The 22,689-nt window shown below is 42.1% G+C and overlaps 1 protein-coding gene across 1 annotated transcript in view; it reads left to right on the top strand.

Moving 5' to 3' along the window:
- The first annotated feature begins 10,441 nt into the window (after nt 1-10,441).
- Nucleotides 10,442-22,689, top strand: part of LOC147361947 (ATP-binding cassette sub-family C member 4-like) — a 179,498-nt gene continuing 167,250 nt past the window's right edge. Inside the window, exon 1 of the mRNA XM_086330258.1 lies at nt 10,442-10,755. The gene's annotated coding sequence lies outside the window, so the exon portion shown is untranslated. The remainder of the gene's footprint in view (nt 10,756-22,689) is intronic.

The following is a 22,689-nucleotide window of genomic DNA, read 5'->3' as shown; positions in this document are numbered from 1 at the left end:
CACCTCATGCAAAGAGTTCACTCATTGGAAAACACTCTGATGCTGGGAGGGATTCAGGGCAGGAGGAGAAGGGGACGACTGCCAGGGTCCAGCTTCGGTTGGATCCAGGGATTCCCTCGGGAGGACGGTGTTGGCGATTAAAAGGATAGATAAAAGGAGAAAGATTAGAGGCTCAATATAACTGGTTTACGTGGAAAGCCAATAAAACCTGTGACACCAGGTTTGCATTGACCCTGGAGGTTGCAGGCGCCCTCTCGAATAGCGGAAGGTGCCCCACCTTAGGCACCTTCTCTAGTGGGTCTTAGAAGCCTGGGCAAATAAGTGGTCTCAGAGGGCCCCCACACTCCAATTATTTGTCCTGAAGGAAGAACACAGAAGAAAAGGAGAGAAAAGGAAACAAGAAAGAAAGACACGGGGAGACCAAGCTTGATGAGCATGGCCTAAACTTTATTTTCCAAAGTAGTTTTTATACCTTAAGTTGTTCATAGAGGAAATGGCGGGGGAGGGTAGAGTCATGCAAGGTCAGCAGTCCTTGATCCTTATCGAAGCCAGGCTTTCTTTCAGCAAACTTATCATATGCAAAAGCTTTAGGTGATTTACATCATCTTCTGGCCAGGAGGCCTGTTAACATTTTATGACCCTTTCTTCAGAAAACTTATTTTTCTCTAAAGGTGATTATTCTAAAGTCAGGCACCACCCTCCAAAAGCATTAGATAAAGTTGCATTCCTATAGGGCAAAAGTGTGGTGGTCTATAACAAGAAACAACTCAAGCGTCCAAGGTTACAGACATTAAAGCTACTACTTACATTTCTATATACCAACTATATTAATCAATACACTCCCAGGGACACAGTAGGTAAGGGATATGGAAACTTGGCAGCAAGCATTAGCTCAAAAAAGAAATCCTCTACTAGTTCTATTCTAACAATTTTAACTCTCTGAGAAGCTCTGCATTGTTAGAATATCTTAAGCTTCCCATGCCTCTTGTGGTTGGGAGGCTGTGAACAATCACACGCGTAGCTGCAGGAGTCTGAACAAACCTGGCAGGCAAGCTAGAAAGTCATCAGAGGGGTTTGAATTGAAACAGTCCTATTATGCCCAGGAAACTTATTAACTAGAACTCTAAGTTGATTTTCTTCAGAGAAATGTGGCCGGGGATAGCCCCTGTTAATGTCAGAAGAGTTGGTGAAAGTTATGAAATAGTAAAACAGACAGATTTTGGTTTGGGGGTAGATGCTCATGCAGGTCCATGGGGCCTCTCGAGTTCTGATTCCCCTTTGCATGTCAGATCCTCCCCGCATGACCTTTGTCATGGGTGGGAACTCCCGTGCTGGCTCCCGGCAGACAACAGAGGATGAGATGGCTGGATGGCTTCACTGACTGAATGGACATGAGTTTGAGTCAACACTGGGAGTTGGTGATGGACAGGGAGGCCTGGGTTGCTGCGACTCATGGGGTCGCAAAGAGTTCCACGTGACTCAGCTACTGAACTGAGCTGATCTGACCTCCGTGTATCCAGCAGCTCCTCCCAACACTCCAGGTCTTTGGTCTGTTCCACAGATCAGATCAGATCAGTTGCTCTGTCGTGTCCGACTCTTTGCGACCCCATGAATTGCAGCACACCAGGCCTTCCTGTCCATCACCAACTCCCAGAGTTCACTCAGACTCACGTACACTGAGTCAGTGATGCCATCCAGCCATCTCAACCTCTGTTGTCCCCTTCTCCTCCTGCCCCCAATCCCTCCCAGCATCAGAGTCTTTTCCAATGAGTCAACTCTTCACATGAGGTGGCCAAAGTACTGGAGTTTCAGCTTCAGTATCATTTCTTCCAAAGAAATCCCAAGGCTGATCTCCTTCAGAATGGACTGGTTGGATCTCCTTGCAGTCCAAGGGACTCTCAAGAGTCTTCTTCAACACCACAGTTCAAAAGCATCAATTGTTCGACGCTCAACGTTCTTCACAGTCCAAATCTCATATCCATACATGACCACAGGAAAAACCATAGCCTTGACTAGATGGACCTTTGTTGGCAAAGTGATGTCTCTGCTTTTGAATATGCTATCTAGGTTGGTCATAACTATCCTTCCAAGAAGTAAGCGTCTTTTAATTTCATGGCTGCAGTCACCATCTGTAGTGATTTTGGAGCCCAGAAAAATAAAGTCTGACACTGTTTCCACTGTTTCCCCATCTATTTCCCATGAAGTAATGGGACCAGATGCCATGATCTTCGTTTTCTGAATGTTGAGCTTTAAGCCAACTTTTTCACTCTCAACTTTCACTTTCATCAAGAGGCTTTTGAGTTCCTCTTCACTTTCTGACATAAGGGTGGTGTCATCTGCAAATCTGAGGTTATTGATATTTCTCCCAGCAATCTTGATTCCAGCTTGTGTTTCTTCCACTCCAGCGTTTCTCATGATGTACTCTGCATATAAGTTAAATAAACAGGGTGACAATATACAGCCTTGACAAACTCCTTTTCCTATTTGGAACCAGTCTGTTGTTCCATGTCCAGTTCTAACTGTTGCTTCCTGAACTGCATACAAATTTCTCAAGAGGTAGATCAGGTGTTCTGGTATTTCCATCCCTTTCAGAATTGTCCACAGTTTTTTGTGATTCACACAGTCAATGGCTTTGGCATAGTCAATAAAGCAGAAATAGATGTGTTTCTGGAACTCTCTTGCTTTTTCCATGATCCAGCGGATGTTGGCAATTTGATCTCTGGTTCCTCTGCCTTTTCTAAAACCAGCTTGAACATCAGGAAGTTCACAGTTCACATATTGCTGAAGCCTGGCTTGGAGAATTTTGAGCATTACTTTACTAGCGTGTGAGATGAGTGCAGTTGTGTGGTAGTTTGAGCATTCTTTGGCATTGCCTTTCTTTGGGATTGGAGTGAAAACTGACCTTTTCCAGTCCTGTGGCCACTGCTGAGTTTTCCAAATGTGCTGGCATATTGAGTGCAGCACTTTCACAGCATCATCTTTCAGGATTTCGAATAGCTCAACTGGGATTCCATCACCTCCACTAGCTTTGTTCATAGTGATGCTTTCTAAGACCCACTTGACTTCACATTCCAGGATGTCTGGCTCTAGGTCAGTGATCACACCATCTTGATTATCTGGGTCGTGAAGATCTTTTTTGTACAGTTCTTCTGTGTATTCTTGCCATCTCTTCTTAATATCTTCTGCTTCTGTAAGGTCCATACCATTTCTGTCCTTTATCGAACTCATCTTTGCATGAAATATTCCTTTGGTATCTCTGATTTTCTTAAAGAGATCCCTAGTCTTTCCCATTCTGTTGTTTTCCTCTATTTCTTTGCATTGATCGCTGAAGAAGGCTTTCTTATCTCTTCTTTCTATTCTTTGGAACTCTGCATTCAGATGTTTATATCTTTCCTTTTCTCCTTTGCTTTTCACTTCTCTTCTTTTCACAGCTATTTGTAAGGCCTCCCAGGCAGCCATTTTGCTTTTTTGCATTTCTTTTCTATGGGAATGGTCTTGATCCCTGTCTCCTGTACAATGTCATGAACCTCATTCCATAGTTCATCAGGCACTCTATCTATCAGATCTAGGCCCTTAAATCTATTTCTCACTTCCACTGTATAATCATAAGGGATTTGATTTAGGTCATACCTGAATGGTCTAGTGGTTTTCCCTACTTTCTTCAATTTAAGTCTGAATTTGGCAATAAGGAGTTCATGGTCTGAGCCATAGTCAGCTCCTGGTCTTGTTTTTGCTGACTGTATAGAGCTTCTCCATCTTTGGCTGCAAAGAATATAATCAATCTGATTTCGGTGTTGACCATCTGGTGATGTCCATGTATAGAGTCTTCTCTTGTGTTGTTGGAAGAGGGTGTTTGCTATGACCAGTGCATTTTCTTGGCAAAACTCTATCAGTCTTTGCCCTGCTTCATTCCGTATTCCAAGGCCAAATTTGCCTGTTAGTCCAGGTGTTTCTTGACTTCCTACTTTTGCATTCCAGTCCCCTATAATGAAAAGGACATCTTTTTTGGGTGTTAGTTCTAAAAGGTCTTGTAGGTCTTCATAGAACCGTTCAACTTCAGCTTCTTCAGTGTTACTGGTAGGGGCATAGACTTGGATTATTGTGATATTGAATGGTTTGCCTTGGAAACGAACAGAGTTCATTCTGTCATTTTTGAGATTGCATCCAAGTGCTGCATTTTGGACTCTTTTGTTGACCATAATGGCCACTCCATTTCTTCTGAGGGATTCCTGCCCGCAGTAGTAGATATAATAGTCATCTGAATTAAATTCACCCATTCCCGTCCATTTCAGTTTGCTGATTCCTAGAATGTTGACATTCACTCTTGCCATCTCTTGTTTGATCACTTCCAATTTGCCTTGATTCATGGACCTGACATTCCAGGTTCCTATGCAATATTGCTCTTTACAGCATCAGACCTTGTTTCTATCACCAGTCACATCCACAGCTGGGTATTGTTTTTGCTTTGGCTCCATCCCTTCATTCTTTCTGGAGTTATTTCTCCAGTGATCTCCAGTAGCATCTTGGGCACCTACTGACCTGGGGAGTTTCTCTTTCAGTATCCTATCATTTTGCCTTTTCATACTGTTCATGGGATTCTCAAGGCAAGAATACTGAAGTGGTTTGCCATTCCCTTCTCCAGTGGATCACATTCTGTCAAACAGACCACATTCCGGTCTGTTTCTACCTCTCCTCAAAGTGAAAGTAAAACTATTAGTAGCTCAGTCATGTCCTACTCTTTGTGACCCCATGGACTGTAGCCTACCAGGCTTCTCTGTCCATGGATTCTCCAGGAAAGAATATAAGAATGGGTAGCCATTCCCTTTTCCAAGGTATCTTCCCAATCCCAGGGATCAAACCCAGCTCTCCCACATTGCAGGCAGATTCTTTACCATCTCAGCCACTAGGGAAGCCCTCAAACTCATGTTTATTATCTGGCTCCAGTTGTTGGGTGGAAAATTATCTCATTCACTTATTGCATAATAATAACAAAAGAAAAGGAGTGGTATCAAGATAAGACTGAAACTCATTATCCAATGTTTCAAAGGGAAGAAATAAATCATTCCAGAAACTGCCCTCATGTAAAATTCCAAATAAGTGTAAAAGAAAGTGAAAGTCACTCAGTTGTGTCAGCCTCTTTGCAACTCTATGGGCATAGTCCATGGAATTCTCTAGGCCAGAATACTGGAGTGGGTAGCCTTTTCCTTCTCCAGGGGATCTTCCCAAGCCAGGGATCTAGCCCAGGTCTCCTGCATTGCAGGTGGATGTTTTACCAACTAAGCCACCAAGGAAGCCCAAGTGCAATATTAAACCGATGGCTTGTGATAATTTAGAATGACCCAGAGGGATAGGATGCGGAGGGAGGTGGGATGGCGTTCAGGATGGGGAAAACATGTACACATGTGGATTCATGTGGATTCATGTCAATGTATGGCAAAACCAGTACAATATTGTACTTAGCATCCAATTAAAATAATAAATTCAATAAAAAAAAATAGAAAAGGAAGCAGTGATCATTGGAACAATCTCTTGGTTCAATACATAAAGGATTGTAATGCCAAATTAAATGTGTATGCTTATAAAGGCTGATGGATCTGAAGGAAACTGTAGTGAAATCCTAGCATTAAGATTTTAGCAGGCATCTGTCACTTTCTTAAGATGCTCTTGAGGTACTGTACTGAGTATGAGTATATATATCCATGCACAAACATATATATTCATGTTAAGGTGGTTAGTAAAGGGATGATTGTATTGTGTTTCTCTCTCTCAAGTGTTTAGCTCTTAGAAATGTGTACCGGAGTACCAGTGGGTGAAATATGTATCTGAGAGTTGTGCTTATTACTGGTGACACTACTGCAGAAGAGGACAGTTTAATGAAATGAGATGGTCAACATGTGAATAACTGTTGAAGCTTGTTTCATGGAAGTTCATTGTGCTATTCTACTTTTGGATATGTTTGAAAATTTCTATAAAAAAAGTTTAAACACCTACTTGCCATGAAAGGATATGAACAAATAAGAACTAAGGACAGCGTCTTTGATCAGATGAATCCCCAGTGTTTTAGGGTTGGGAACTCACCATTCCTCATGATACTTCCTTAATAGGCAGGCACAGGAGAGAGAATTATTATTCATTATGTAAAAAGAAACTTGTATGTGAGCCAAGAAGCAACAGTTACAACCAGATGTGGAACAAATAATTGGTTCAAAATTGGGAAAGGAGTACATCAAGGCTGTATATTGTCACCCTGCTTATTTATCTTCTATGCAGAGTACATCATGCAAAATGTCTGGCTGGATGAATTACAAGCTGGAATCAAGATTTCCAGCAGAAGTATCAACAGCCTCAGATATGTGGATGATACCACTGCAATGGCAGAAAGTGAAGAGAAAATAAATAACCTCTTGATGAGGGTGAAAGAGGGGAGTGAAAAATCTGGCTTGCAACTCAACATGAAAGAAAACTAAGATTATGGTATATTATTCCATCACTTCATGGCAAATAAAAAAGGAAAAAGTGAAACAAGTAACAGATTTTATTTTCTTGGGCTCCAAAATCAATGCAGATGGTGACTGCAGTTATGAAATTAAATGACACTCGCTCCTTGGTAGAAAAGGTGCCACAAAGCTAGATAGTGTATTAAAAAGCAGACATTACATTGCCGACAAAGCCCATATAGACAAAGCTCTGGTTTTTCCCATAGTCGTGTATCCATGTGAGAGTTGGAGCATGAAGAAGGCTGAGGGCCAAAGAACTGATGCTTTTGAATTGTGGTCTGGAGAAGACTCTCGAGAGTCCCTTGAATAGCAAGGATATCAAACCAGTCAATCCTAAAGGAAATCAACCCTGAATATTCACTGTAAGGATTGTGCTGAAACTTCAAAACTTTGGCCACCTAATGCAAAGAGCCATCTCATTGGAAAAGACCCTGATGCCGGGAAAGAATAAAGACAAAAGGAGGAGGGGGTGGTAGGGGATGAGATGGTTAAATAGTTCACTGACTAAATGGACATGAATTTGAGCAAACTCCAGGAGACAGTGGAGGACAGAGGAGTCTGGTGTGCTCTAGTTCATAAGGTTGCCAAGACTTGGACATGACTAAGTGATTGAATAAGAACATGAAAAACCAAGGGGACGAGGGCACAATTATATTTAAAAAGAACATCATTGCCTCTGCAGACAGGTGTTCTAAGGTTTGCTGCCAGTGCCTCAGCAAGTTCATTCCAGAGTCCTCTCTCCATTGCCCTCGCGTCTCAGTTTGCTCTCCAGACCTCTAGACTTCTCTCATTCAACAATAAGCCTGGGAGGAGTTCCCTGGTGGCACAGTGAATAAGAATCCACCTGCCAATGCAGGGGACACAGGTTCGATCCCTGGTCCGGGAAGATTCCACATGATGTGGAACATCCAAGCCTGTGTGCCACAACTGTTGAGTTCCCATGCTGCAACTCCTGAAGCCCACATACCTAGAGCCTGTGCTCTGCAACAAACAAAGTCATCACAACCAGAAGCCCACACACCACAATGCAGAGCAGCCCCTGCTCTCCTCAACTAGAGAAAGTTGCATGAAAGCAGCAAAGACCAAAAGACCAGCACAGCCAAAAATAAAACAAGTAAACAAACAATCCTGGGACTAACCTGCTTTCTTTCCTTTTTTATTTTTTTAATGTTACACTGTGTGGCAGGGGGGTCTCCATTCCCTGACCAGGGGAAATAAGATTAAACCTGTAGCTCCTGCATCTGGAGCATATAGTCTTATTAACCACTGGACTGCCAGGGAAGTCCTTTTTGTTGTTGTTGTTTTTAACTTTTGGGTTTTTTTTTTTTTTTTTTGCCCTGCCTTGCTGATTTTCAATCAGTTCCTTGATCAAACTTTGACCCCACTTGAGAAATCAATTCCTTTATCAGACTTCGACACTATATGAGTGTTGCATCAACAAACTACAACAGAGTGAAAGAGAACTTTACATTCCACATACTATCCTTTTGCCACCCAACCAGGAGTATCCCCAACACAAGACCAGATTCCTTCTTCAGAGCAGGTGGAATGTTGAAGGAGGGAAGCAGAGAGAGGGTTGAGAACTGGATCATTGTGACGGGTCTGTCCACGCAAGTACTGCTGAGTTCATCTCCTGATCTCTGCTATCCCATCTGCTCATCTCAGCTCCACCTCCACCACTCAAGCCAGGTGAGGAGTATTTCTCTCCCGGAAGACAGAGGAAACCCTGCATTCACTCCAGCCCAGTGGTTCTCAACCAGGAACTGGCTTCCCCGAGGATACCTCACCAACAAAGTCTGGACACATTTTTGGTTGTCACGACTGAGGGAGAAGGTGACTACTGCATCCAGTGGATAGAGGTCGGGGATGCTGTGACACACCCTGCAATGTACAGGTCCCCTCACCAACAAAGACTTGTCTGGTCCAAATGTCAACAATGCTAATTTTGAGACAGGCTGCTCTCGTCCCCCTGTAAAACCTGAAATGCATAATCATGCTCTTTCTTTAAAGAGAACATCAGATCATGTCACCCCATTGCTTAAAACTTTTCAACGGTTTTCCACTCTTAGTACGAAGATTAAAAACAAACAAAAAAAACCTCCTTAGCTCCTTGAACTTGCATGACCTGACACTCACCTCCCCTCTTTTCTTATATTACTTGCAGTAACAAAACTAACTTTATTCCTGTTTTTCTAGAAAGCATCATACTTCCTCCTCCCTCACAGGGTCTTACTATTCTCTCTTATAAGTCAATTTCTCCCCTCTCACCAGCCTCTCCCCCTTTTCCCTGCTCACTGCTCCCTTCTAATTCTTTAGGAGACCTCAGCTTGAAGGTGACTCCATCACAGACTCCCTCCCTGACCACCGAGCGGTCAGCAGTCTGAGATGAGAGGCCACATGGGGAGAGATACCAGGCCACCCAGGTCCTCCAGTCATCCCAGCTCAGGCTGGAGTGGAAGTGAGGCCCATCTGGACACCCAGTGCCAGTGGGGCCCCTGGCTGTGGGCAGGCCTGTGAGTGAGCCCAGGAGGCCAGCAACAACTCTGCCTCATCAGCCTCACAACTGTACTGAGTAATGAAAAAGTGACCACTGCCTTAGCGTGCTTATGTCTCAGGTGGTTGATGTAGTGACAGACAGAAGATTCATTCTCCCTGGTGTTCCTGACTGCGCAGGAAGGAGAGCTCCTTGCTACTGTGGGGAATTGCCCCCTCACCTTCTGCTCTATCCCCTTCACAGGACTGCTCTCAGGACCTGAGTTTCTGAGTCGCGGTCCACTTGACAGAATGAAGCTCTCTCCCCAGTAGGTCAGTGAGTGGAGGTGGGGAGACTTCCCCTTTCCATCTCACCTTCTTGTCCCATCAGCCTCCCTGGAACTGCAGTCCTGTGCTGGGCAGGGATGGTCTCACTTAGTTAACTCAAGAACCAGAATATGTTTCAAAGGGTCAGTATCTATTTCAGTAAGCAGGGAAAGAGCTAAAGTTTTTCACAATTTGTCTTTTCCCATATTATAAAGGGGAAATCACTTAGAGAATCACTTAGGCTTCCCTTGTGGTTCAGATAGTAAAGACTCTGCCTGCAATGTGGAAGACCCAGGTTCAGTCCCCAAGTTGGGAAGATCCCCTGGGAAAGGAAATGGCAATCCACCCCAGTACTCCTGCCTAGAGATTTCCACAGACAGAGGAGCTTGGCAGGCTACAGTTTATGGAGTCTCAGAGAGTTGGAAAGGACTGCACGACTACACTTTCTTTCTTTCTTTTGGGGCAACACCCCAGGGCAACACCATCCCTCTTGAACCTGGTTTTTTACTGAGAACCCCCTTCCACTCTGTTCACATGAATCTCTACCTGCCTCCTGCAGGAGACCCATCCTCATGGGAAAACCCCATCCCCATGAAGGTCTCATTACTTGAGTCAGGCTCCATTCCCTGGCCGGTCACCAAATCTTGAGTGTAACCTCAGTTTAGCATGACAGGGTGTTTCTTGGGGCTCAGGTCAGGAAGGGTGGGGGCATCTGAAGGACAAAATGCTGTTGGTTTCTGGGTTTAGTGTGAGCCTGGTCACCCAGACAACAGATTTCCCTCAGTACCACTCTGAGAGGCTCTTGAGAGTCTGGTTCTTTAAGTCTTTGACCTGATAGAACAGGAAGGTATATCAGCCTCACCTGGCTTCTATCAGGAGGGGGAGGCACAGGTTTTCAAGAGTGAACATAACTTTTAAAGGGAATGATGCAAACTACAATGATATTAAGTCTAATTTTCTTAACTAGTCTGCTGCTTCTCCCTTACCTAGGTCTCTAGGAGAATCACCCTCTTATTGAGCAGAAGGGGGTTGGATTTCTTCCTGTTCTGTTACCCACCGTCCCACGTCAGACCCCAACAAGCGTCCTTTGCCAGCTGTGGCTAGTTCCAATAGAACGTGCTCTGGAGCACATGCTCCCCGCTAAAAGCCCTCCAGGGGCTGCTGCTAGTGGTTCATGTGAGTGGAGAGGGGCGGGGTTCTCGCGAGTCTGGGCTCAGCTGTGTAGCTAGGCACCCAGATCCGGTGCCAGGTGCATCTTCTCTGCCCACGGCCCCCTGGCCACCATCTTGAGTCACAGCCCAGGGATCAGCATCTCTGCTCTCGGCCCTCAGAGCTGAGGTGTCAGTGGAGCCATTTCTCCCCAGGGAGTCTTGTCTGAAGGGCCAGGGATGCGAGGCCTCTGCAGGAGGTGACTTGTGAGCAAGTGAAAGTCAACTCAGCACAAAGAGAAAGAAAAAAGGTTAGATTTTTATTTTATGACCCAGATTCTACTTTCTGTTGTTTAGTTGCTCAGTAGAATCCAACTCTTTTGTGACCCCGTAGACTGTAGCCCACAGTGCTTCTCTGTCCTTTTGATTTCCTGGGCAAGAATATTGGAGTGGGTTGCTTTTTTTTTTTCTCCAGGGGATCTTCCCAACCAGGCATCAAACCTGCATCTCCTGTGTCTCCAGCATTGACAGGCGGGTGCTTTACCACTGAGTCACCTGGGAAGCCCCAGATTCTACTTTTACTCCAGGGAATTGTTGGTGGCTTTGCTAGTGACTGCTTCATCAGCACCTGGCCTCCTGGTATATTAAGGGCATCACCTTAACTTTAATGACTGTTTCCTTTGTTACCTGCGGTGATAATCCAATAAAGAGAAAGAGACCAATTTCTTCCCTAAGCACAAAGAAATAATCTATTTTGTTTTGTTGGGTTTTTTTTACCCACAAAGTAACTCCCTCTTGGCAAGGGTTTGATGTTGCTCCTGAAATTAGTGGAAGTCCTTGGAGTCCTTCATTTGAGGAAGACAACTGGATATTGTTTAAATAGGAAAGGAAAGGATCTAGGCATCAGGGTGCAAGAGAACCATGTCTGGGCTCCTGGGTAGGGGACTAAGATGGCCTCATCTCTATGGGAACTGTGTCTATGCTTGTGAGACAGGAAGGAGGGAGCACAATGGTTAACAGAATGAGGACAGGAGCATAGATATTAAGAAAAACAGGATCCCACAAAAACTGGCTCAAACCAGCTACAATCAAGGTGGTGTTGAGCATGATCTGGCCACTGACATCTAACTCATTACACCTTCATTAGAACACTAAAAGTCATTCCCCTCGCACCATGACAGGCATTGTGATAGTTCCAAGGCTGACCATAATAGGCAAAAAAATGTGCCATGACCCAGCTCCTGACACTCCCTGTCCCTTCCTCAGAATATTCTTCTGAGGAAGAAGTATATTCTTCCCACTCGCTATCCTAGGAAATTCCCCAACCCATAAAAACTCCCAACCCCATACTTTGGGAGCACTCTTGCCTTCTGAGAAAGTCCACATTCTGTCTGTGGACAGTGTATCTCCCTGAATCAGTCCATTTTCACTCTACTTCAGCTTGCTCTTGTATTCTTTCCTGCAGAAGCCAAGGACCCTCACTGGACATCTAGTCTCAGGGCTCCCAGGACACGATATTTCCTTCTCCTGCACCACTGGTAACCTGGAGAATGAAGGATAGAGATTATAGATCTAACCTGATTATAAAGTAGTTGACCTATATTTAAGAAGAATTCTTATTTATTGTCCTAGTATCTCTTAAACTCTAGCAATGTCTGGTTTCTGCTTTCCCAGCAGATTTTGCTTTTTAAACTTGTTTTGTTTTTAAAATCTACTTTGCTATGGGATTTTAGGGCTTCCCTGATATCTCAGTTGGTAAAGAATCCACCTGCAATTCAGGAGACCCTGTTTGATTCCTAGGTTGGAAAGATCCACTGGAGAAGGGATAGGCTACCCATTCCAGTATTCTTTGCTTCCATGGTAAATTCTTCCCCGGTAAAGAATCCACCTGCAATGCGGGAGACCTTGGTTCAATCCCTGGGTTGGGAAGATCCCCTAGAAAATCTAAAGACTACCCACTCCAATATTCTGGCCTGGAGAATTCCATGGACAGTATATGGGGGTCACAAAGAGTTGGACACGAGTGAGTGACTTTCACTTCTCTTCACTTCATGGAATTTTAAAGGAAGGATGTAATTGGTTCTCATCTGCTCCCCAGCTGGAAGGCACACACTTCATCTCCCTCTATGGCATTTTTTCATCCTGGCTCCAGACTCCATAAGCCTGTTGCTTCCCACTTTCTGAATTTTCCAGACCCCAGGTGGGAAATCAGGATTTTCTCCTTTACTCGTAACACAGGTTTATGGCCTGGGAGTCTCCTCTACAAAGCTGATAACTCTGCTGGCTTCTAGCAGGAGGTAAGGCATGAGCCATACTTGAAGGGATTTCTATCATATCCTGTATCCCCCCTACTTTGGGGACGGTGATCACTGAGGACAGATATCTCCAGCTCTCTGCCTCTCATTCCCAGACCTTTGCTCTCCTCTGAATTGGGTTTTTATCTCTCTTCTGTGGAGGAAATCATGGTTGGCTGTTTTCTTGCCAATTGTACTCTTTATACCAGCACCAGTATCCTTTAAGCTATAACCTCAAGAATTCCATTTTCATTCCTTTTACACAAACATTCACACCCTAGCAAGGGACAGTCAATTTAATATTCTGGTAAATCTTTCCATAATTGTTTCCACTTATTGAACATCTCTTCTGTGCTAGGAACTGCACTAAGCACTTTTACATCAACAATAACTCCATGAAATTGATACTGATTTTCAGTACCCCTTTACAGATGAGAAACTTTGTTCAGGGAATACAATTATCACCCAGAGGTGGAAGAGTTGTCCTTGATAGGAGGTGGCCTTCCTTATTTATCTGATACATCTGCTGGGAACCTAAGAGTTTCCAAGTTTTGGAGGGATCAGGTAGAAAGAAAAGACATGTTTTAGTTCTACTTACAAAGATCTAATTTTCCAAATTGTTTTAAGTCATAAGTATCTTGAAGGGAACTATTTCATTGTATCTGGAAAATGCAAACTTAAACTTTTAATATTTTATTTTATTTTTTTAAATACAGATTTATTTATTTTAATTGGAGATTAATTACTTTACAATATTGTATTGGTTTTGCCATACATTAACATGAATCCAATATTTTAGACAATATATTTAGACATAAAATATATTTAGACAATATATTTAGACATAAAAATAATAGCCATGTTCACCAGTTCATCCAGCAACTAATCCTTTTTGTTAACAGTTTTGTTAACAGTTTTGTGAAGCCACTAGCATGGTCTGAAATTTATCAGATACCTGTATTTATCAAAAGTCCTTTCTATGAATCTTCTTGAACATGAAACACTTTTGCAAAACTGTCCAAGTACAATAGCAATCTGTAAATGATAGATCTTTCCATAAGTGTGCGTGCTGCACAGATTAATAAACTGTATTTCTCTTGTTCATCTGTCTTACATCATTTGAATTTCCAAGGCTCCATCCAGAGAACCTAGAAGTATAAACAAAAGAGGAATTTTCCTCTCCCCTACACAGTAAAGTATACATAATGTAAAACAAATCTTTTTAACCATTTCTTAAATGCACTGCTCTGTGGCAGTAATTATATCCACATTGTTGTGAATCCATCTCCAGAACTTCTACATCTTCTCTTTAGATTTTATTTGGTTTGTCATAGCTTTCCTTCCAAAGAGCAAATGTCTTTTAATATTATGGCTGCAGTCACCATCCACAGTGATTTTGGAGCCCAAGAAAATAAAATCTGTCACTGCTTCCACTTTTTCCTCATCTATTTGCCATGAAGTGATGGGACCAGATACCATGATCTTAACTCTTTGAATGTTGAGTTTCAAGCCAACTTTTTCACTCTCGTCTTTCACCCTCATCAAGAGACTCTTTAGTTCCTCTTTGCTTTGTGCCACTAGAGTGATATCATCTGCATCAGTTCAGTTCAGTTGTTCAGTCATGTCTGACTCTTTGTGACCCCATGGACTGTGGCACACCAGGCTTCAGCTGCGTATCTGAGGTTATTGATATTTCAACTGGCAACCTTGACTCCAGCTTGTGCTTTATCCAGTCTGGGATTTTGCATGATGTAGGGATGGGGGAGCCTGGTGGGCTGCCGTCTATGGGGTTGCACAGAGTCGGACACGACTGAAGCGACTTAGCAGCAGCAGCAGTCTGCATATTAGTTAAATAAACAGTATGACAGTATACAGCCTTTTTGTACTCCTTTCCCAATTTTTGTTTGTCTGAAAAAGTATTCATTTTTCCTTCACTTTTGAACAATCATTTCACAAATTACAGAATTCTAAGTTGGTGGTTTTTTCTCTCAACACTTAAAACTTTTTCACTCTACTCTCTTCCATGTTTGCTTGGTTTCTGAGGAGAATTGGATATAATTCTTATATTTATTCCTCTATAGCCAAAATATTTTTTCTTTAATTTGAAAATAATACACCTAGTTGTAGGTACCCCCCCCATTTCTGTTACACTGCTTTTTATCTCTAGCATTTACTCTTGGTTCTTTCTTAGAATCTCCATCTTTCTGCTTCTATCACCCATCTGTTTTTATATGCTGTATACTTTATACATTAGAGCCCTTGGCATATTATTCATGTTACTGTTATTGTTGTTTAGTTTCTCTGTAGCATTCGACTCTTTTGTGACCCCAAGGACTGTAGCCCACCAGGCTCCTCTGTCTGTAGGATTTCCCAGGGAAGAATACAGGAGTGGCTTGCCATTTTCTTCTCCAGGGGATCTTCCTGCCCTAGAGATCAAACCCAGGTCTCCTGCATTGGCAGGCAGATTCTTTACCACTGAGCCACCAGGGAAGGCATAGTTGCTTTTGAATTCCTCATCTGATGTTTCCAACATCCCTGCCATGTCTGGTTCTGATGATGCTTTGTCCCTTCAAAAATATTTTTCTTTTTTCTTTTGCCTTTTGGTGTGTCTTGTAAGTTTTTCTTGAAATGCAGACATGATGTCCTAGATTAAAGGCACTGCTATAAGAGGGCTTTAGTAATGAGGAGGTGAGGTGTGAGGGCAGGCAGATCCCACGATTAGGTCTCAGCCCCTCAGTAAGCCTCTTCCTCTGGACTGTGAACCTCACAAGTGTTTCTCATTTTTCTCTCCCCTACCCCATCCCTTGTGTGGGACAGAATGGCTTGAGCCAGCTGGAGCTGGGTATTCCCTCCTTCATGTCAGTTGGGTTCAGTTAATACCCTAGAGGGTTAGACTCTAGTACTAGTTTTCCTCTAGGGCCTTCTTAAGAGGACTGAGTGTTCTGGTCTATTTCAAATTGGCTACTATCACCCCACTCCCAGCAGGAAGGCTGAGGGGATTTTCCCTGGTATTCCTGTAGGATCCTGGTGAAGCTCCTGGAGGTAAATCTCACAATATTGTGAGTCCCCCCATGACTGGGTCCCCTGGAGTTTTTACTCTCAGATTGTTGACACTGAGCCTCCAGCAGTTTGTCAGTTATGGCTCTGGTTTCTTCCCCAAGCACAGGTTCCCATGGTCGTTTCACCCTGAGGAAGCCTCAACTTCCTCTGTTCACCTGTGAGCCTCCCCAGTCTCAGGGGTGGCAGTTTGCCTCCTGTGACACATGCAAGAGCAGGTCTCCCTTTCCTCTTTTTTTTTTTTTTAATCTACACTCACCTAAGTTATCTTATCCAATACCGTGGAATATTTTTATTTATTTATTTATTTTGCTCCCAGGTTTGTAGAAGACTGACTCCCTGGTTTTGGCTAAGTTTCTCCTCTAAGAAGCCTTCTTGACCACCCAACTTAAAGCAGGGCTTGCCATCCATCTCCAGCCACTATCACTTCCTGTTCTTCAGATTCCTCATCAAACCTAATGTTATCTTCTACATCCATTTACTTTTTAACCATCTATCTCCCACTACTTCAGTGTGAACACCGTGAGAAGATAAACCTTACATATCTTTAGTCCATTGATTCCAAGTGCTTTGAAACGTGGATGTATGGTAGATGTTCAAAAGCACTTGTTTAAAAATAATTCATGATTTGTTCAATCATGTTGCTATTGCTAAAATTAGAAGTTAGGATATTTCTAAATCCTATTACAATTTAATAATAACCACTGTTCTGAGAAATATTTGCATATAAATAAAATTGTGTATAAATAGTTCTCTATAAATGACTTTTTTGCCTTCATCATCATGTAAGTAAAAATCCTATTGAGTCAAACAAGATGAATGTTTTTATGGCTCTTAATAGATATTGTCAGATTATGTTCTGAAAATGCTTTTCTAATTTATAGTTTACCAATAGACTACAGTGCCTATCACACTTTTCATTAGTGTGGGCTATTCTGGTTTTTTTTTTTTCTGTATTTTATTTTATAACTTTATTGTATTGGTTTTGCCATATATCAAAATGAATCTGCCACAGGTATACATGTGTTCCCCATCCTGAACTCTCCTCCCTCCCCCCTCCCCATATCATCCCTCTGGGTCATCCCAGTGCACCAGCCCCAAGCATCCAGTATCGTGCATTGAACCTGGACTGGCGACTCATTTCATATATGATATTATACATGTTTCAATGCCATTCTCCCAAATCATCCCACCCTCTCCCTCTCCCACAGAGTCCAAAAGACTGTTCTATACATCAGTGTCTCTTTTGCTTTCTCGTATACAGGGTTATTGTTACCATCTTTCTAAATTTGATATATATGCATTAGTATACTATATGGGTGTTTTTCTTTTTGGCTTATTTCACTCTGTATAATAGGCCCCATCTGGTTTTTTAAAGAGTGTTGCTTATTTAATAGGTGAGAATGAATATACTTATATGTTTATATTATTTATATCATTTTGCTGCAATTTTCTTTTTACCTATTCCTTTTCTAGGTTTTGAGCCTAATGAAAGCAGGGTTTTCATCTTTTTAGGTATATTATTTTCTGAGGACACCCTTATCAACTCTTATCAGTTTCCAGACAACTTATCTCAGTAATGGACTAGTTTTCCAAAAGGCTGAAAACAAAATAACTGAAGTTCCCAGTATTATTATTATATCTTAATGTTGTTGTTTAGTCACTCAGTCATCTTCATTTGTCGGAGAAGGCAGTGGCACCCCACTCCAGTACTCTTGCCTGGAAAATCCCATGGACGGAGTAGCCTAGTGGGCTGCAGTCCATGGGGTCGCTAAAAGTCGGACACGACTAAGCGACTTCACTTTCATTTTCACTTTCATGCATTGGAGAAGGAAATGGCAACCCACTCCAGTGTGCTTGCCTGGAGAATCCCAGGGACAGGAGAGCCTGGTGGACTGCTGTCTATGGGGTCGCACAGAGTCGGACACGACTGAAAGTGACTTAGCAGCAGCAGCAGCAGCAGCAGCAGCAGTATCCTCTTTTGTACCGCATGGACTGTAACTGCCAGGCCCCTCTGTACATGGGATTTCCCAGGCAAAAACACTGGAGTGGGTTGCCATTTCCTTCTCCAGGGGATCTTCCCGACCCAGGGATTGAACCCGGGCCTCCTGATTGGCAAGCAAAGTCTTTACCACTGAGCCCCCAGGGAAGCCATTGGCCCATATTGAGAAGTTTTGCTTAATTTTTTACATCAGGTCTCTATATGAGAGCAAAATGATGCAAATGGGACTGAGGGCCAGTGGGAAGTGACACGGGAACTCATCACTAACAACAAAGTTCTGAAATGTGAGTGTGACTTCTTTCCATGAATTAGATCACATTTGAAATTTGTATACTAACATGACCCTTACTTTTTGCTTTCTTGAGTGGGAGAGAAATTTTTGGTGCTAAAGCCTTTCCACTGGTTACACCTGTGCTATCCATAGAAATATACAGTGAACCACATCTGTAAATTTAAATTGTAGTAGCCATGTGAAAAAGTTAATAGGGACAAATAATAGTAGTAAGATATTTTTAAGCCAATGTGTCAAAAATACTATATCAACGTGTAATAAATATAAAAAATCATTGAGGCATAAAGAGTTTTATGCTGTCTTTGAAATCTGTGTTGTATTGTACAGTTAAAGGACACTTCAGTTTGGACCAGGTGCATTTCAAGACCTCAGAATCATCATGTGAATAGTGCTACTGTATTAATATTATAAACCCAAGGTTTAAAATATTAGAAAGTATTTTCATGGGTTCAAAGATGAAGTGAATATAGTTTTCAATACTAGGAATGATGTTCTTCAGAGGTTTCATAGTTTGGGTTTTCCAGTCACAGACTTTGAGGCAAACATTTGAGTGAAAGTGGTTTATTTTAGAAGTGATCCCAGGAAAACACATGTAGGGAGTGGAGAAGTAAGACAAAGTGGGAAGGAAACCAATAAAAAGTGTGTTAGCAAGAAAGTTACTGCTTTTGCAACTGGGTTCCTTCCCTTGTGGTCACCTTGGTAGACACAGTTATTCCAACTCATAGGCATTGGGACATTTATCTACCCACTTCCCATTCATCACTGGTTAAGGGTTGAATCCAAGATTTTTGGCTTGCTTTTAATATGGCCCCAGTCTGCTTCCATAGCTAGAAAGAGGCCCGAAGTGGAGAGTTGCAGATAAGCAGTGAGCTCCTTAGTCCTGGAGAAGAGTCAAAGGTCATGAGCTGGAAAGTGACAGCTTCTGTTCCAGCAGGTCACACTGACCAAGGAGGGATCCTATTAGCCTCAGTATGTTACAAAGACTTGATGTTACAAAGACTCCACTTTATACCACTCATCCTATTCTCTTATATATCCCTAGCTCCTGGAATAGTAGGTGTTTAATAAATAGTTATTGACTGTATGACTTTCCCTGAGCGCCTGCTTTATTCTTTAAGGCTCTCAATGTAAATGGGCCACATAGTTACCAATCATGGGTCATGTCCTTAAAACTCCCTCATCCGAAAGGAAAGACAGGTTTTCCCTTTCTAGCTCCAGCAAAAAGCAGAACAAAAATCATCCTCACTCCCCTCCCCATTCACTGCTCAACATTCTCAAGGAAGAAATCCAGTTGGTCTGGTTAGCCATGAGGTTCTCTCTCAACCAAGCCCTTTGGACAAAGTCATGGCATATGATGATTGGCTAGATTTCAGCTGGGTGCTCACTCCTGAGTTTACAGAGGTGGATATATCACTAGGACAAGTGATAGAGAAATTATCACTATATTCAGAACTATGCATACCCACAGGATTATGTTTAAATTGTGAATCTCATTTTCCTATATGTCTTGGTTGAAAATGCTTGAGGATCAGCATTATCTCAGCTGAATCATTTTAGTACTGCCCTTATACCTGCTGCAGGTATAACACTTGAAGCTTTGACGATTTGACAGAGATCCTATAGACCAGTCATTTTCAACCTTTTTGGAACCACGGACCGGTTTCATGGAAGACAATTTTTTTTCACGGACCAGGGAGAGTGGGATGATTTCGAGATGATTCAATCACTTTATTTATTTTACACTTTATTTATATTATAATTACATTGTAATATATAAATAAATAATTATACAACTCACTATATTTCAGAATCAGGGAGCCCTGAGCTTGTTTTTCTACAACTAGATGGTCTCATCCAAGCTTGATGGAAGAGAGTGACACCCGAAGTGTGTTCTTATGTCCAAACTACTTTGTGATTTTTCTTTGATTGCTGTCACTGCAGAAAACCCTGCTTTACAAAGATAGCTTGTTCAAAATGGAAGCAGGCTTTTCAGTGCTTTGTGGCCATCTCTGCCACAGAGGATATCCTGTGGCAGGATATTCTGGCTGGACTTTAGAATGTATAGAAATTTGAAGTTGCCTCAAACATACTTTTAGGTCATCATCATTTGCAGTCTCATGAAGCTGATCCTCTTTGTAGCATGAACAAAGTTGATTCACCTGGCTTATTCACAGATGGGTCACAGATCCATTTCTTCCCAGTTCAAGAGTCTTTTGCTGTTGGCATGTAATGCTCAAACTCTTTAGAAAGTTGAAATAGGTGATCACACACCAGCTGGGAGAAAGAAGTCCCTGGCTCAGTCTCTTTCAAAATCTCTGCTAATATTTGAAACATGTCAAAAATCTCAATGTTCACTTGTCACCCCCATAGATCCAGTTTGGCACGGAATGCAGCCACTTTACTTTGTTGGATAACTGGTTGCCACATGTATGTGTATTAATGAACCCATAATTGAAGTAGAACTCTCGATATTATATCTTAAATTAAGTTTCCTTTTTGTTGGTGGTCTTAGAGTCTTTTGCTGTCTCATCACTGGGTCTCTCCCCCTTATCAAAGAAGCTCTCCAGCTGTGTTTGTTTTTCACTCATTTTGGTAAAGTTAGCTGTGGGCTTACCAGACTGAGATGGAGACAAGTGTGCAGTGCAGGAAGAGCCGCTGATGGAAAATAATGGGCAGGCCTTGTGCACACTGAAATGAGTGTCAGATTCTGACTTAAAGCCTATCAGGAGATCCGGCTGTCCAGTTGAAGTACATCAACTAATGCTACTGTACAGCCTGCCAGCAGATGCAGCTTGTCACTTGCCACTCACTGAAAGGGTTTTGATATGAGTCTGCAAGCAATTGTCTTATTTTGGTCTCTGTGTCGTCAACCTCTCTGCTCGTGATAATCTGTGTTTGCAGGTGCTCCCCAGTGCTAGCATCATCACTTCAGCTCCACCTCAGATCATTAGGCATTGGATTCTCATAAGAAGTGTGCAAGCTAGATCCCTCACATGGGCAGTTCACAATAAGGTTTGTGCCTCTATGAGAATCTAATGCTGCTGCTGGTCTGACAGGAGGCAGAGCTCAGGTGGTAATATGAGTGATGAGTGGAGTGGCTGTAAATACTGATCAAGCTTCTCTCCCTTGCCCATCACTCACCTCTTACTATTTGGCCTGATTCCTAACAGGCCACAGACCAGTGGTTGAGGAGCCCTGCTGTAGACCATATAATATTTTATAGTTTGCACAGATGCAAATTTCCACCATGTATCCCAGAGGTTTGTTTGGAAATGAATCATCAAGTCCAACAAGATTGAATTTCTCCTTAGATATTGCTTTGTCCTCATCGCTAGAGTCAATGGCTGCCTTCATTAACTCCCATAATATATTCAATGTTCATCTGCTTTGTGGCATACATCAGTGTATCTATCTTGACAAATCATATCCTATTGCATGTAATTCCAGATTTCATTTACCCATTCATAAGGTGGTGTACACTTTCTTCCTCCCACACCTTTATCTTTTATGAATAATGGTGTTATAACATTTGTAACTAAGTTTTCAAGTGGACATATGTTTTCATTTATCTTGGATAGATAACTATGAGAAGAATTGCTGGGTTATGTGGTGACTTTGTGGTTGTACCATTTTACTTTCCCACCAGCAGTATATGAGGATTCTGGTTTCTCTGCATCCTCTCCATCACTTGTTATTGCTTCTTTAGTTGTAGTATTGAGCCATTTCAGATCAGTAAACAATGCAGATAGAGGTCTTAGGTCACCTCCCCCATTTGTAAGCTCTGTGTCTGGCCTAATGTTCCTGCACCTGAAAGGCATTCACATCTGTTCAAAACAAAGTTTTATTTGTATGTTGTTTTAGGTTTTAGTTTTTAGAAACTGCTCTCACAAATCCTGAGGCTCACAGTAACCCTGTAGGAAGGAGGATGAGTGAAGGATCTGGTCCTCTGGCTCTAGAGCCACTCTTCTCTGAACAATTTAACACTGGATTTCAACATTTCTTCTAAACATCATGTTAGTTTAGCTCAGAAAAGAGTGCTAAAATTTTTCAAAAAACTCTTAGTTTTAAAAAATACAGCAGAAGCTGAAGGGACTGAGTGATTTGACAGTTTAGAGATGACAATTATGGTCCTGAGATAGTTGGAACTGGAGAGAACAGTCTGGGGAACTGGGAAAAGGGAAGTCACCAGACTCCAAACTTCAGCAAGCAATTTCTTCATCTTTGAAGAAGAACTAGTAGCTGAACATTTATAGGGATGGAAAATGTAGAGAATTTCAAAGACAACTGGAAATTAGGTGAGGAGTGATTATTTAGATTTTAGATTGCATTATTTGAGAAAGAGTTAACACCAGAAAGATGGGTAATTGAAAACTGACGATTTTCAGCTCTGTCTTCCTTTTTGCAATAGAAAAGTTCAAACCTGCATAAAAATTAAGAAAATAATATCAAGAAAATAGTATAATAAACCATCATGCCCATTAATAGAAAATAATCAACACATTGCCATTGTTACATGTATGAGTTACAAAAAAAGTTTGAATACATTAAGGATTTCTTTAAAATTGATTTCTCCTCCAACTTTATTGAGATCTAATTGACA

Source organism: Bos grunniens, chromosome 12, assembly GCF_055505025.1.
Source record: "Bos grunniens cultivar Pamir isolate PY7600 chromosome 12, Bosgru_T2T1.0, whole genome shotgun sequence".
In the NCBI taxonomy this organism is placed as follows: domain Eukaryota; kingdom Metazoa; phylum Chordata; class Mammalia; order Artiodactyla; family Bovidae; genus Bos; species Bos grunniens.
The sequence above is the reverse complement of the archived record's forward strand: the minus strand, read 5'-3'. Positions and strand labels throughout refer to the sequence as shown.